We start from the raw sequence: 14,629 nt of genomic DNA, 5'->3' as shown, positions 1-14,629 counted from the left end.
CGTTGATGGGCAGAATGCTATACATTCTGCCCATCAACGCTGGTTCTTCTCTAAGGAGGCGTTCACACTACCGTCTGTGTCCGACAGGTAGTGTCCGCTCCTAGTGTCCATTCAAAATCTCGCATGGACATTAGGAGCGGACACTAGCTGCGTCCGTGACACTTGTCATTCACTTAAATGGCGATCGGGTGCGTTCAGGTGCGATCGGGTGTCAGAAAAACCTGACATGTCGAGTTTTTCTGTCCGCTTGAAAAGTCGGACATCTTTACATGCGGACAGTGAAGGAAGGGCACGGAGTGCAAAAGAACGCACCCGATCACCATTTAAGTGAATGACAAGTGTCACGGACACAGCTAGTGTCGGCTCCTAATGTCCGTGCGAGATTTTGAACGGACACTAGGAGCGGACACTACCTGTCGGACACAGACGGTAGTGTGAACGCCCCCTTACCTTTCCGAAGTCTTCTCCACGCTGCGTCCCCGCGTCTTCTTCCGGGTGGAATTCACTCTGCCTAGGCATCCGGCCTAGGCAGAGCTGACTGCGCATGCGCGGACATGCATGTGCATACATGCGCATGTGCAGTCGGCTCTGCTCAGGCGTCGGGCCTGGGCAGAGCCGACTGTGCATGCGCAGTCGGCTCTGCCTAGGCCGGATGCCTAGACAGAGTGAATTCCACCCAGAAGAAGACTCGGGGACCCTGCGCTAGGAGAAGACTTCAAGCAGAATCCAGCCCGACCGTCACTCGTGGACTTGGTAAGTATGATTTTATTGAATTTTGCGTATCCCTGAAACGAGCATTTCCCCCATAGACTATAATGGGGTTCGAAATCCATTCGAACAGTCGAACAGTGTGCGGCTGTTCGAATCGGATTTCGACATTTTAGTGTTCGTTCATCTCTAAGCACCACATTATGTTGCCGGCCTTTTGCATACCATTATCAAAAAGTGTAGGGATAAAATTACTAAACAAAACTAAACTAAAGGCTCTCAGAACTGAAAATGTGTAAAGAAGTGGTTAAGTCACTAGGCAATTTTGAAGACTTTCTGGAAAACTAGTTGACATATTGACAGCTACAAATGGCTGCTTTACACAAAGCAAAACTATAGCAGCAAAAGACTGTAGAATAAACTTGGCTCCCCTACTCATCTCTACCGCAAATTATATAAATAAATAATAAAAAAAATTGGAAATATGTTCCTTTTAAGGGGTAAAATGGGAACACCATCAAAAAGGGCTCTTAATATTGGATGACTTGTCCAAAATATATAAATAGCGTATTTCGTTCTTCATATTTGTTCAAAGCCATTGTCATTCTGATCCATTCTTATGAGAGTCATTGCTATAGCTTAACCACTATAAAAATATCCTTTACGGATGCATTTGGCAGACGCTCAAGAGACTTGATGGACTGCACTGGGCTCTTGTGCTCCTTGTAGAATGACCAAAAAGCTTTTGCATTTAAATCTCTTGAAATCCCGCACAAACAGGGAAATATTGATTTTTCTTTCCCTAACACATCTATATATTTGCAAGATAAGCGCATGCATGCCTGAGGGATTGTAGCAATGTGACATGACACAACGCTACATGGCTGACCTTGTGGCTTAGATGTCTCCAAAAGAATACTAAGTGACAACATCTGTGAACTGAATGTCAAAAATAATCAGAAGACTCATATCCTGGTATAATATACAGTTTTACCTAAATGTTCTTAGTAATTCATTAAAATTTCAGTGACATTGTCTGAATGAATTTGTGTTTAGTCGTATATACTTATAGCCTATTAATTGGTTCAGCTCAGGTCAGAACAGTATTTAATGAAGTGGAAGTCAATTCATTAACAGTTGGCTTCAATGACTTGTAGTCTAATTATGCAAGAAAAACTCTTTTCACGGCAGTGGGACACAATAATATGCCATGTGTCCTGCATGTATGTTCAAGGGCTTGTCATTAAAGGGTTCACCCTACTGATCCTCTGCCACTTCCATGATCTCTCTTCTCAGATCCCCTGGTCTCTGTTTTCTAGTCCATCTTGGCACTCTCTGAGGCAGGTACTGTGGCCCATAAAGGGCTGAGCAGTCCCTTCCTGTGTGTCGTGAGGGACCAGGAAGTAGACACCAGTAAGGGATCAGTATGTATGGCTTTTTATGACTTTGTACAGCATTCTGAACATGTATCTATATATAACGGCCAGAAAACCACTTTAATCCTTCACAATCAATCCTTTAAAGGGATCCTAACATTCAGAAGGTATATTTTCTCCCTAGTACATCGGAATAGCCTTAAGAAAGGCTATTCATCTCCTACCTTTAGATGTCTTCTCTGCGCCGCCGTTCCATAGATATACTGGTTTTCACTGGTATGCAAATGAGTTCTCTCGCAGCACTGGGGGCGTCCCCAATGCTGCAAGAGAACTCTCCAGTGACGCCTCCATCTTCTTCAGGAACATACTCTTCTTGTGTCTTCTTCCGGCGTAGGCGGTGAAACTTGTAGGACTCGGGCCTGGGCAGAGCCGACTGCGCATGCCCACAGGCCACAAGAAAATGACCGCTTACTTACTGTGTGAGCAGCCATTTTTCTTGTGGCCGTGGGCATGTGCGTATAAAAACTGCTACTCTGCTATCAATCCTTTGATTTGTTTGCCTATGTTTGTATTTTCTCTGCATGTTTCCAGTATCCTATGGACTCAGTCAGATATGTTGGATCATGTCAGAACACATTTAAAAAATAAACTGGTCAATGAGGGTTATGTGGGGAGAGCTTAACTATTTTAATGCCTTAGTAGTGGAGTTATCTGATTGATAGTTTTCTAGCACGATGGCTAGATGTTCACCAGCTAAACGGCTAACCCTTACTACTACTCAATGTACCAGTGGTGCTGGGAAAAGCTGGGTATCATCAGCTTCTATTTTTAGGTTGGAAAGTGCTAATAATCATGGAGCTTCCAACGGGCAAATTACTAGTCATCGGCTGCTGTTTTTTTCCTTGGCTGGTTATAAAAATGGAGTGCCTCATGTAATTTTTACAATTACTGTATTTATGTGCATAAACAGTAAATAAATTATTTATTTTTGTGCATAGTCATCAACATCAGACAGGTAGGAGTCCAACATGTATCTTTCCCACTGAGCAGATGCTGAATGATGGTTGAGCAACAGTACCATGGCAATGGCCATTACACAGTATACAGTGCTGTTGCTTCTGCCCAAGTACATTGGCAGCCAAATTTCAGACCACCATTAATCTAATATTGATAACCTATCCTAAAAATAAGCCATCAATATATACTCTTGGACAAATCCTTTAATTCCTGTTCATTGATCCATGTCAATATGGCATTGATCAGCTAACAAAAAATGTCATAAAGGTCTAATGGATTCAGGTCTGACATTTGGGATCTGCATCAATCTTGAAAATGAGGTACCCTGCCTTGTGGCTGCAGACAGTAGAGAGTATCCTGCACATGAGCAGGTTCATGCTTTCATGTCTTTGGGACTTCCAAGAATAGCCAAGCAGGAAGGATATTCTGTGGATATGCCCTGTATGTCCCAGGTGGAAAAATTCTCTTAACAATTATTCATCCTAATCCATCAATGATGGCTTCATTTAAATATACTGAAAGTAAATGGGCGCTCATTACCGAGCAGGACATCTGTCTGTAGAAAAGACCCTTACAAAGCCGCCATATTGCAGGAACTTAATTAGTCACAAGCACAGATACGATAGGTCTAAATATCTCACATTGCTTTTACTCTAGTGCAAAATGATGACACTCATAACACTATCTCCCATATGACAATCTGATGTAAAAACAGATGCTATTTCTTGTCTCACAAGACCAATTAAGTGATGAATATACTTGCGCTGATATGAGGATCCACTTCTAATAGCTTTCAGATTTCATATGGAAGAGAACAAGTGACAAGTTCAGGTCATCTAGATTATATAGTAGCTATATAAAGCACAGCCCCAGTTTAACTGACTGGCCATGTAAGACCATGTGGCCCATTACAAGACACATCTGTTGGATGCTCAAAAACCAAGAAATCAATAATAAGGTTCCTAAATGCTTGGAATGTTTTTAGGACTTTGCTGACCAGTCACTGGCTGTTGTACTAGTCAGGGGTGTAACTATGGGGGTAGCAGCGGTAGCCAATGCCACAGGGCCTGAGAAATTAAAGAGCCCAATGGGCCCCTGATGTTTTTGGGGTTTTTTTTTCTCCTTTTTAAAAGACCATTACCTGCTGGAGTAACTCCAACGGGTAACGGGCACTATTTACTTACCGATCCTTGCTCCTGCTCACGCCCGCCTGCGCTTTCTCTTTTGCGTAAACGAATGTGAGCAGGAGCCGGGATCAGTAAGTAAGGGCGCAGATGAACCCCACAAACACCCCATTAAACTCAGGGGTCTTTTCAGACTACTAGAAACTGGATTGCCCCTTTAACAGTCAGTGGACTATGGAAAGCTTCCTGATTTTTTCAGTTTATTCTTTCTTATAACTATTGTGAAAAAGACAGGGTATATGCTGTCAATTATATGAATAATACTGCCAGTCCGTTCACAATACAGAACGCAGGAAGTACAATTAGTCTTTCAGTGCTGATTTTAATTAACAGCTCCAAGACGTAGGTCTTTTTGTCATTAGGAAAGAGGTGAAAGGGTTACCAAGTATGAGCTATGATCCTGTCACGTCTTTCCTCGTGTCATTGTCTATGAATGCCTCGCTGTCTAAACTATAAGCTTTGTTTGCACTCATTATTTCTATCTCATCTAATACATTGCTGAGAATTGAGCACTAAATCAATGTGGGCAAAATGAAGCGCATGAATGAGAAAGGCACAATAACGCCTACATGTCCATCACAGGCATTTTAAAGGCCTTATCTGGGGCATTCACTAGAGTTGTATTTATAGCAACATGCATGAAAGATTTATTGCACATATACCATTAAAATTCATACATATTGCCATAACAGGCTTCTTCTCAGATTCAAAGGCTGCTTATAGATAGATTTTATCTAGCCTAGGGGCAATGCTGATCTTTGGCGAATGTGGGATAGTAATTTGACACATTGGATTTCAAATAAGGGGAACTTACAGTATATATTATAAACCTAATACAGTGTTGGCCAAAAGTATTGGCACCCCTGCAATTCTGTCAGATAATACTCATTTTCTTCCAGAAAATGATTGCAATCACAAATTCTTTGGTATTTTTATCTTCATTTAATTTAGTCTTCAATGGAATCCACAAAAAGAATTGTCAAAAAGCCAAATTGGATATAATTCCACAACAAACATAAAAAAAGGGGGTGGAAAAAAGTATTGGCACTGTTTGAAAAATCATGTGATGCTTCTCTAACTTGTGTAATTAACAGCACCTCTTACTTACCTGAGACACCTAACAGGTGGTGGCAATAACTAAATCACACTTGCAGCCAGTTGAAATGGATTAAAGTTGACTCAACCTCTGTCCTGTGTCCTTGTGTGTACCACATTGAGCATAGAGAAAAGAAAGAAGACCAAAGAACTGTCTGAGGACTTGAGAAGCAAAATTGTGAGGAAGCATGAGCAATCTCAAGGCTACAAGTCCATCTCCAAAGACCTGAATGTTCCTGTGTCTACCGTGCGCAGTGTCATCAAGAAGTTTAAAGCCAATGGCACTGTGGCTAACCTCCCTAGATGTGGACGGAAAAGAAAAATTGACGAGAGATTTCAACGCAAGATTGTGCGGATGGTGGATAAAGAACCTCATAAAAAAGCCAGGCTGGAGTTTGCCAAAACTTACCTGAGAAAGCCAAAAACATTTTGGAAGAATGTTCTCTGGTCAGATGAGACAAAAGTAGGAAAAGGCATCAACATAGAGTTTACAGGGGAAAAAAGAGGCCTTCAAAGAAAAGAAAAGGCACGGTCCCTACAAACATGGCGGAGGTTCCCTGATGTTTTGGAGTTGCTTTGCTGCCTCTGGCACTGGACTGCTTGACCGTGTGCATGGCATTATGAAGTCTGAAGACTACCAACAAATTCTGCAGCATAATGTAGGGCCCAGTGTGAGAAAGCTGGGTCTCCCTCAGAGGTCATGGGTCTTCCAGCAGGACAATGACCCAAAACACATTTCAAAAAGCACTAGAAAATGGTTTGAGAGAAAGCACTGGAGACTTGTAAAGTGGCCAGCAATGAGTCCAGACCTGAATCCCATAGAACACCTGTGGAGAGATCTCTTGATGGCAGTTTGGAGAAGGCCCCCTTCACATCTCAGGGACCTGGAGCAGTTTGCCATAGAAGAATGGTCTAAAATTCCAGCAGAGCATTGTAAGAAACTCATTGATGGTTACCGGAAGCGGTTGTTCGCAGTTATTTTGTCTAAAGGTTGTGCTACCAAGTATTGGGCTGAGGGCGCCAATACTTTTGTCCGGCCCATTTTTGGAGTTTTGTGTAAAATGATCAATGATTTGACTTTTTTTTTCATTCTCTTTTGTGTTTTTTCATTGCAAGCAAAATAAATGAAGATATTAATACCAAAGAGTTTGTGCTTGCAATCATTTTCTGGAAGAAAAGGAGCCCCCACACAGTATATTTCCCACTTGTTTGTTCACCATAGAATATACTGTACCCTCATATGGCCCCCACACAGTGCTTTGCTCCCTTTTATGGCCCCTACATGGTACACTGCTCCCTTTTACCGCCCCCACATGGTAAATTGCCATTGTATATGGCTGCCACATTAGGCCTTTACCTGTTGAATTCTTCCAACAGGTAACAACAATATCCACTCACCCATCTCCGCTCCTGTCCAGGGCCGTCTCTGTTTCGTCCTTCAGGGAATGCCACATACTACATGTGGACGCTAAACAACGTCAGCATGTGATGTTTGAACACTGACATATTGTGGGACTCCCCTAGAGGCTGAAGTGGAACAGGCCTGGACAGGAGCAGGAATGAGTGAGTAAAATAGTGGCAGCTACCTGTAGGAATAATCCAGTGGTCTGTTTTTTAAAAAATGTTTTAAGGCCATAACATAACTCACTGCTGTTCAGCTCCCCTGATCTCTGGAGCCCCATGCAATTGAGTGGGTTGCATTATTGCCAAACACGCCCTTACATATACACTATAAACAAATGCCCAACCTTTGTATACACCAAGCAGACAAACCGCTCACATTTTTCTTCAAACCTCCATAGCAAATGAATTCACATAAAGCATCATTATAGAAAAAGATGCAATTATCATGGCTGCCGGGTATAGAACACAAAGTCCAATTTCATTCTGCGTTATAGCTCCAATAAGTAATTCAGTGTCCTCCTGAGTGAACATGACAGAGCCTACAGGAACACGAATCCCGGAATCTTTTATCACTTTACCACTGTTCCATTTAATACATCAATTGTATAATAATTTTATTGCTTTTATGTGCTGCCTACAGACAGATCTATGAGAATGAATGTGTTTGTGGCATAGTGGGCCACTCTGGACAGTTGGTTATATACTAGCATGGTTTTACAACACAATGCCTCATGTTCACAGTCATATTATAGCAGAGCTATATGTGCCCCATATAGAGGTCACATCAGATACAATTACAGTACTATATGGCAGTATTCAAGTTACCTGCTGATCAGTACTAGGTAGTCATATGGTAACCAGAATTCTACCACACGGCCTCCTGCAAGAAGCCTTTTCCAGGTGAGTCTTCAGGGCCTTCTTGAATATTGTGATTGTGAGGGTCAGTCTTATATGTCGTGGAAGTGAGTTCCAGAGTATGGGGGATGGGCAGGGGAATTCTTGGAGACGGTTATGTGAAGAGCGGGTAAGAGCAGAGCTGAGTAGGAGGTCTTGAGAGGAACGGAGGTTACTTGTGGGCAGGTAGTGGGAGATTAGGTCGGAGATATACTGTATGGCAGGGGTCTCAAACTCAACTCAGCATGTGGGCCGCAGAGCAAGATCCCAGCCAGTCGGCGGGCCGCACCGCGGCAAATTTAGCTCCACCCACTTTTATGTTGACTCCGCCCATTCATTTTTCATGTGCCCCCACACTGTATAATCCTCCTACAGTCACCCGTTAACTATATGTCCCCCCTCCATCTTTCCCCCAGTTACATATACACCCTTCATCTGCCCCCAGATTCATGTCCCCCCATCTCTGCCCCCAGATTCATGTCCCTCCATTTCTGCCCCCAGTTTCATGTCCCCCCCATCTCTGCCCCCAGATTCATGTCCCTCCATTTCTGCCCCAGTGTCATGCCGTTCTCCCCCTCCCTTCGTCTGCCCCCAGTGTCATGAGCCCCTTCATTCCACCTCAATGTTTAAAGAGGACCTTCCACCATTTTGCCCACAGGCAGTTCTATATACTGCCGGAAAGCTGTCGGCTTTCCCGATGTGGGCCCAGTGTGAAGAGCTTACAGTCCGGTACCGTAGCTCTTCTATGGTCAGAAGAGTGTCTCTGACACTCAGTCAGAGACGTCCTTCTTCACAGCACAGCCAATCGCGCTGTGCTGTGAGAGCCGGGAGGAACGCCCCCTCCCTCTGCTCGCAGTACTCGTCCATAGACGAGCATTATCAGGGAGGGAGGGGGCGTTCCTCCCGGCTCTCACAGCACAGCACGATTGGCTGTGCTGTGAAGAAGGACGTCTCTGACTGAGTGTCAGAGACACTCTTCTGACCATAGAAGAGCTACGGTACCGGACCGTAAGCTCTTCACACTGGGCCCACATCGGGAAAGCCGACAGTGTGCTGAACTCAGCGCACTGTCAGCTTTCCGGCAGTATATAAAACTGCCTGTGGGCAAAATGGTGAAACGTCCGGATTCAACTTGGATCCGGCGTCCCTAGGCTTGTGCGGGCCGCACAAAATTGTTCGGGGGGCCGCATGTGGCCCGCGGGCCGCGAGTTTGAGACCCCTGCTGTATGGAGAGTTACAGGTTATGAATGGCTTTGTATGCCAACATTAGTATTTTGAACTCTATTCACTGGGCCACGGGTAGCCATTGGAGGAATTAGCAGAGAGGAGCAGCCAATGAAGAACAGGGGGAGAGGTGGATTAAGCAAGGAGTACAGTTTAAGGTGGACTGGGGGGGCGAGAGCATTTGCTGGGAGGCCGGGAGAAGGCTGTTCTAAGTGGGAGATTATGAGGGCATGGAATAGCATTTTTGTAGCTTCATGGGTAAGAAAGCAGCAGATTCGTTGGATGTTCTTGAGTTGGTGGCTGCAGGAGGTGTTGAGGGTTTGGATTTGTGGTTTAAAGAATAAGTCAGAGTCAATGGTTATCCCAGGACAGCGAGCTTGTGGGACTGGGCAAAATATGGTCCCATTAATTTTGATAGATGGTTCAGATAAGGGGGGGCTTTGTAATGAAAGTATAGGAAAGATATACTTTGGTTAGTGGACTTAACTCAGACTATACAAAAAGACACGTGTAAAAAGGGGGGGGTTTAAATCAAACATATACTTTAACCCTATCGTTCACTAAATCTAACCTTTGACACTCCTGCCACACTGACACACACATTAGCTTATTTGTGAGAGGTTGCTGGACGACACCTTTTATCATAATCCTTTACCTAATTCCCACGGGTCATGTTGTCTAGAAACACCTGGATACTCACATTTTGCTTCTTGACTTCAGTAGAAGACATAATATATTTTTAGCCTCGATGCTCCAGGGTAAGCATATAAATATACCTACACTGAATAGAGCTGCAGACACTACACAGACAATTTATTTCCCAAATGTGATTGGACTGGATTATACATCTGCTGCTAGTGCCCTCACTGCAACCGTCTTACACCATTTACCAAATGTCCAAACACTCCCGCTGAATTATAAATGTTTCCTATTAATTATATATTTCCACTATTAAATTATCTCCTCGTTTCCAGACTATTACATGGTCATGCCCTGCACGGTTAACATCATCTGTGCCAAATAAATGCTGAGAAATCACTTAACAGCTGCCGGTAGTAAAAAGCCTCCGATTCATATCCTTTACTAAAATAACCTTTATGTATCTTGCTGGAGGTCATCTGTACCCTATAATAAAATATGCTACATTTCAGAGCGCACACCCCCCGTTCTATTGACCAGTCATTGACTTACATACTGGATGACTATCCTTGACCACACAATCCCATATCATATCACTGCACACTCTGCCCTACCTGCCCAGCCATAATATACTTAGGATATCACTGTTCCTTTTATAGTCTTGACATATGGGGCATCACTGCATTCTCTATACCTATACTATAAACATACAAGGGGCATCACTGAATTCTTTATACCCATACTGAAGACATATATGGGACATCACTGCATTTCTGTAGTTCTGACATATGGGGTATCACTGCCTTCTCTATTCCTATACTAAAGACATACATGGGGCATCACTGAATTCTTTCTACGTGTACTGAAGACATATATGGGACATTACTGCACCCTCTGTAGTCCTCACATATGGGGCATCAATGAATTCTTTCTACCCATACTGTATGTGGCATTATTCATTACATTATCCATACTGAAGACATGCATGGAGTATTATTGCACCCTTATAGCCATGATATATGAAGCATCACTGCATTCTCTACGCTCATACTGAAGACATACATGGGACATCACTAAACCCTCTATAGTCATGAAATATATGAAGCATCACTGCTTACTATATTCTCATATTTAAGACATACATGGGACATCATCACTACACACTCTATACACATGACATATATAAGGCATCACTGTATTCTCTATATTCATACTGAAGACATAGATGGGATACCATTACACCTTCTGAGCTCAAGACATATATTGTGCATCACTGTATTCTCTGTACTCATATTGAAGACATATATATGACATCACTGTATCCTCTCTCCCCTTGACATATATGAGGCATTACTATCCTCTCTATAGCCATGACATTTATGGGGCATCACTGCATTATCTATACTCATACTGAATACATATATGGGATATCACTGTACCCTTTACACTCATGACATATATGGGGCATCACTGCACTCTCTGTATTCATATTGAAAACACACATGGGATATCACTGCAACCTTTTTACCCATGACAACTATGGGGAATTATTGCCTCATCTCATACTGATGACACAGGTAAGGCATCACTACATCCTTTATACTCCGAACATATATGAAGCATAACTGTTTTCTCTGTAGTCATACTGAATACATATTTGGGACATCACTGCACACTCTATAGCCATGACAGATATGGGGAAACACTGCATTTTTTAAACTTCTGCTGCTGAAATATATGGGGCATCCCTATAACCTTTATACTCTTCACATAGATGGGCTTGGGGCATCACTGCATTCTCTGTACTCATACTGAAGACATACATGGGATATCACTACATCCTCTATACCCATGGCACATATGGGGTATCACTACATTCTCTGTACTGATACTAAATACATACATGGGATACAGGTGTACCCTCTATATACATGGCATATATGGGGTATTACTACATTCTCTGTACAGATCCTTAAGACATACATGGGATGTCACTGTACCCTCTATATCCATGGCATATATGGGGTATCACTGCATTCTCTGTACTCATACTGAAGACATACATGGGTTATCACTGTACTCATCCTCATAACATACATAGGGCATCACTGCATTCTCTATACTCATACTGAAGACATACATGGGATATCACTGCACACTTGTACCTTATACATACTGCCACCACATCTTCTTCACTCTTCCCTATACAGTCATACACTAAGCCCTGTTATAGCATGCATGTATTACCTGCCGCTGATGCCAGCCTTGGAAACCGTGTTTTGCTGTCAGTGCATAGCATTGTGACCATGGCAGCTCAAACTGCACAGATTGGCATGCTGTGCCCCCTCCATACCCTCCTGCTGCAGCTGAACATGCAAAGTGTCAGTGTGCCCAGGATGATGCCACTGCTAGAGGGGCAGGGGCAGGGTGGACAGGGGTAGCAGGGAAGTGTGCTGGCTCCAGACGTAGCAGGAAGAAGCTTGTTCCTTGTAGTAATCCTCAGCACTGGCAGCTATAGAGTGAGGCACGATGTGCCGGGGACAGAGAGGGGGTGGGGGACTGCTGCTGCTGCTGCTCATGTGACCTTGCTTCTCTTTTCCTGCCTCTTGCTCTCATAATAAGCTCTGCAAGGTGCATGTATATCAGGATCAGCTTCTTAGGGTTCAGTCATCATCCATCAAGCATGTCATGGAATAGCAAGACATACTGCCAGGAGCAGCCTACCCATAGAGGGCATGTATGTAGGTCATGTGCATTCATTGCAAGTTCAGCCTATCATGAATTGGACTAGATCTTAACCTCATTCACAGATCCATCTCATATTGTAACAACCCTCCATGAAAGCTGTAATAATCCCATGATAAGCAAAATAATCAAACTTAACCATGCAAATTCATTACCTTTTGGTGGTCCAAAGATTCTGAGCCTGTGTCTGAAAGTGAATATTTGCTATTGATAAATACAAGTTACAGTAATACAATTGTAACAATAAAAAGTAACAAATGTTTAATAAATATAATGACTCAGCAGATTTTTACTGTCATCACAAGGATCATTGTTACAGGGACTGATACAGGTTATTTTAGGCCCGCTTCACATCTGCGTTCGGGTTTCCGTTTGGGGAGTCTGCTTGGGACCCCCCAAATGGACACCTATATGCATTAAAAAGCGGTTACCAGAAGGAAACCCGCAGACCCCATATAGACTATAATGGAGTCAGTGTGGTTTCCGCTTAGAGAAAAGTGATGCTTGCAGGACTTTACTCTCTGCTTATTTCATGTGGAAAGGAGAACGGAATGGCTCGAACGCAGATGTGAACCGTGAAAAGTCCGTTCACATCTGCGTTCTGTATTCTGTTCTATAGACTATAATGGGGTCCGTATGCTTGCCGTGCGCTGCCCGCACAAATAATGCAGGCAGGAAAGTAGATTGTGAACTACTTTCCTGTCCGCATGATCCCTACTGAGATCTTGTGGCCAGCACACGGACTCCATTATAGTCTATGGGGTCCACGTGCTTTCAATGGCACATCGCTTGCAGTTGCATTCGGTATTCTGGACTCCCCCAGACGGAATCAAAACGCAGATGTGAACGAGGGCTTAGATGGAAGGACTCAAATTGTTTATTGGCTGATGGTATACAACATGCCCTGTATACAATGTATATTTTCATTCAGAAGTGTACGGTATGTGTATATGTTATACTTTGCCAATTATCTGCTTAGGTTGATTATCATTGTTTATGATTACATGGTAAACCATATAAGAATTTACATACAATAGAATAAAGAGGAATCCTGCTCTGGCGGACCCAGCACATGCATGGATTACATTGACTTTCATTCATTTGTATGGAGGTAGAGAGGCTTGACCAGCTGGCTTCTTTGTAATAACAGGAAAATCCATTGATTAGGTAGTGTTGATGCTGTAGCCACAAATCATTGGAAAGGCTGGCAATGAAATTAGGACAAGCTATTTTCCCAACAACTATTGTCTAGTGTCAGAATATTAAAGGGAGTCTGCCAGGTCCAAATTGCCTCTGAAACTGATAATTGAGCCACATAGGGGCATTTAATAGGAGCAGAATCAAATGTGTATGGCCACAAACTGATGAAGCTGTACAGAGATGATCATCTTTTTATGGCTATACAAATCAGCCTGGTTATGTCCCTATTCTCCCAGTATATATAATTCAGGGAGAATTATCGTATTTAGTTATTGATTTTTATCAGAAAATTCATTGGATCCTTTTCATTGGCTGGGTCATGTGATCTCATAGTGACCTCTGAGAGCAACATAATTTTCTGATCTCTAAAGGGGTCAGCCTCATTTAGACACCGAACCTTCCTGAATAATCCAAATTGGATGGACTGCACTACACAGATGCTTCACAGGGATGGGTAAAACAATTTGTTTAAAACCAGAGTTGACCTGAAATTCCGAAAAGTTTCAGGTTCAACTGAGCACAAAACTTTTTAGATCCATCACCAATGAAACACTATTATATTCTGGAGTCTCCTCAGATCCCAGAGTATAATAAGTGGAAGCCCAGGGGAGGTGAGGGAAAATCGCAGACTCTCGTTTTACTTGACTCTCCTTGTCTCACTTCACCTGGGTATCCAACGGACAGGTCTCTTCTGACATCCATCTGACACCAAGCAAACCCAGGGTCAGGTCATGATACTATCCACACCCCATGTGATCGATAAGGGCTGTGACTCTTGGGCGGGTGACATCAAAGGCCAGGAAAAGGCCTGAAGAGGATACTGGAGACTGCTGTAAACAGCAAAGATAGCCAGGAAAGATGAGTATAAGGCTAGGTTCACACCTGTGCTGATCTCCGCCTGGGGATTCAGTTCCCCATGTCGCTTAAAGGGGTTGTCCCATGAAAAGCATCCTATCTGTACTGCTAGTTTATGTGGATTTAAGACTTTTCCTAAATACACTGCTTTATCAAAACTGCTTTGTTTGGCCGCTACCTTAATTTATTTGCTTCATTGATGACACTGCATTTCTATGGCCATTGGGCTTATCTGCTCATTTCCCAAGTGATGTAGCTGCCTGCTCTCAGGTGGGGGGAGGGAGGGGA

At 43.2% G+C, this 14,629-nt stretch overlaps 1 protein-coding gene across 1 annotated transcript in view; it reads right to left on the bottom strand.

The window, feature by feature from the left end:
- The window catches only part of TRMT9B (tRNA methyltransferase 9B (putative)), a 29,779-nt gene extending 17,709 nt beyond the window's left edge, over positions 1–12,070 (bottom strand). The window contains exon 1 of the mRNA XM_075265942.1: positions 11,789–12,070. The gene's annotated coding sequence lies outside the window, so the exon portion shown is untranslated. The remainder of the gene's footprint in view (positions 1–11,788) is intronic.
- Between the last annotated feature and the right edge of the window lie 2,559 nt (positions 12,071–14,629).

Source organism: Leptodactylus fuscus, chromosome 1 (genome assembly GCF_031893055.1).
Source record: "Leptodactylus fuscus isolate aLepFus1 chromosome 1, aLepFus1.hap2, whole genome shotgun sequence".
Classification (NCBI taxonomy): domain Eukaryota; kingdom Metazoa; phylum Chordata; class Amphibia; order Anura; family Leptodactylidae; genus Leptodactylus; species Leptodactylus fuscus.
The sequence above is the reverse complement of the archived record's forward strand: the minus strand, read 5'-3'. Positions and strand labels throughout refer to the sequence as shown.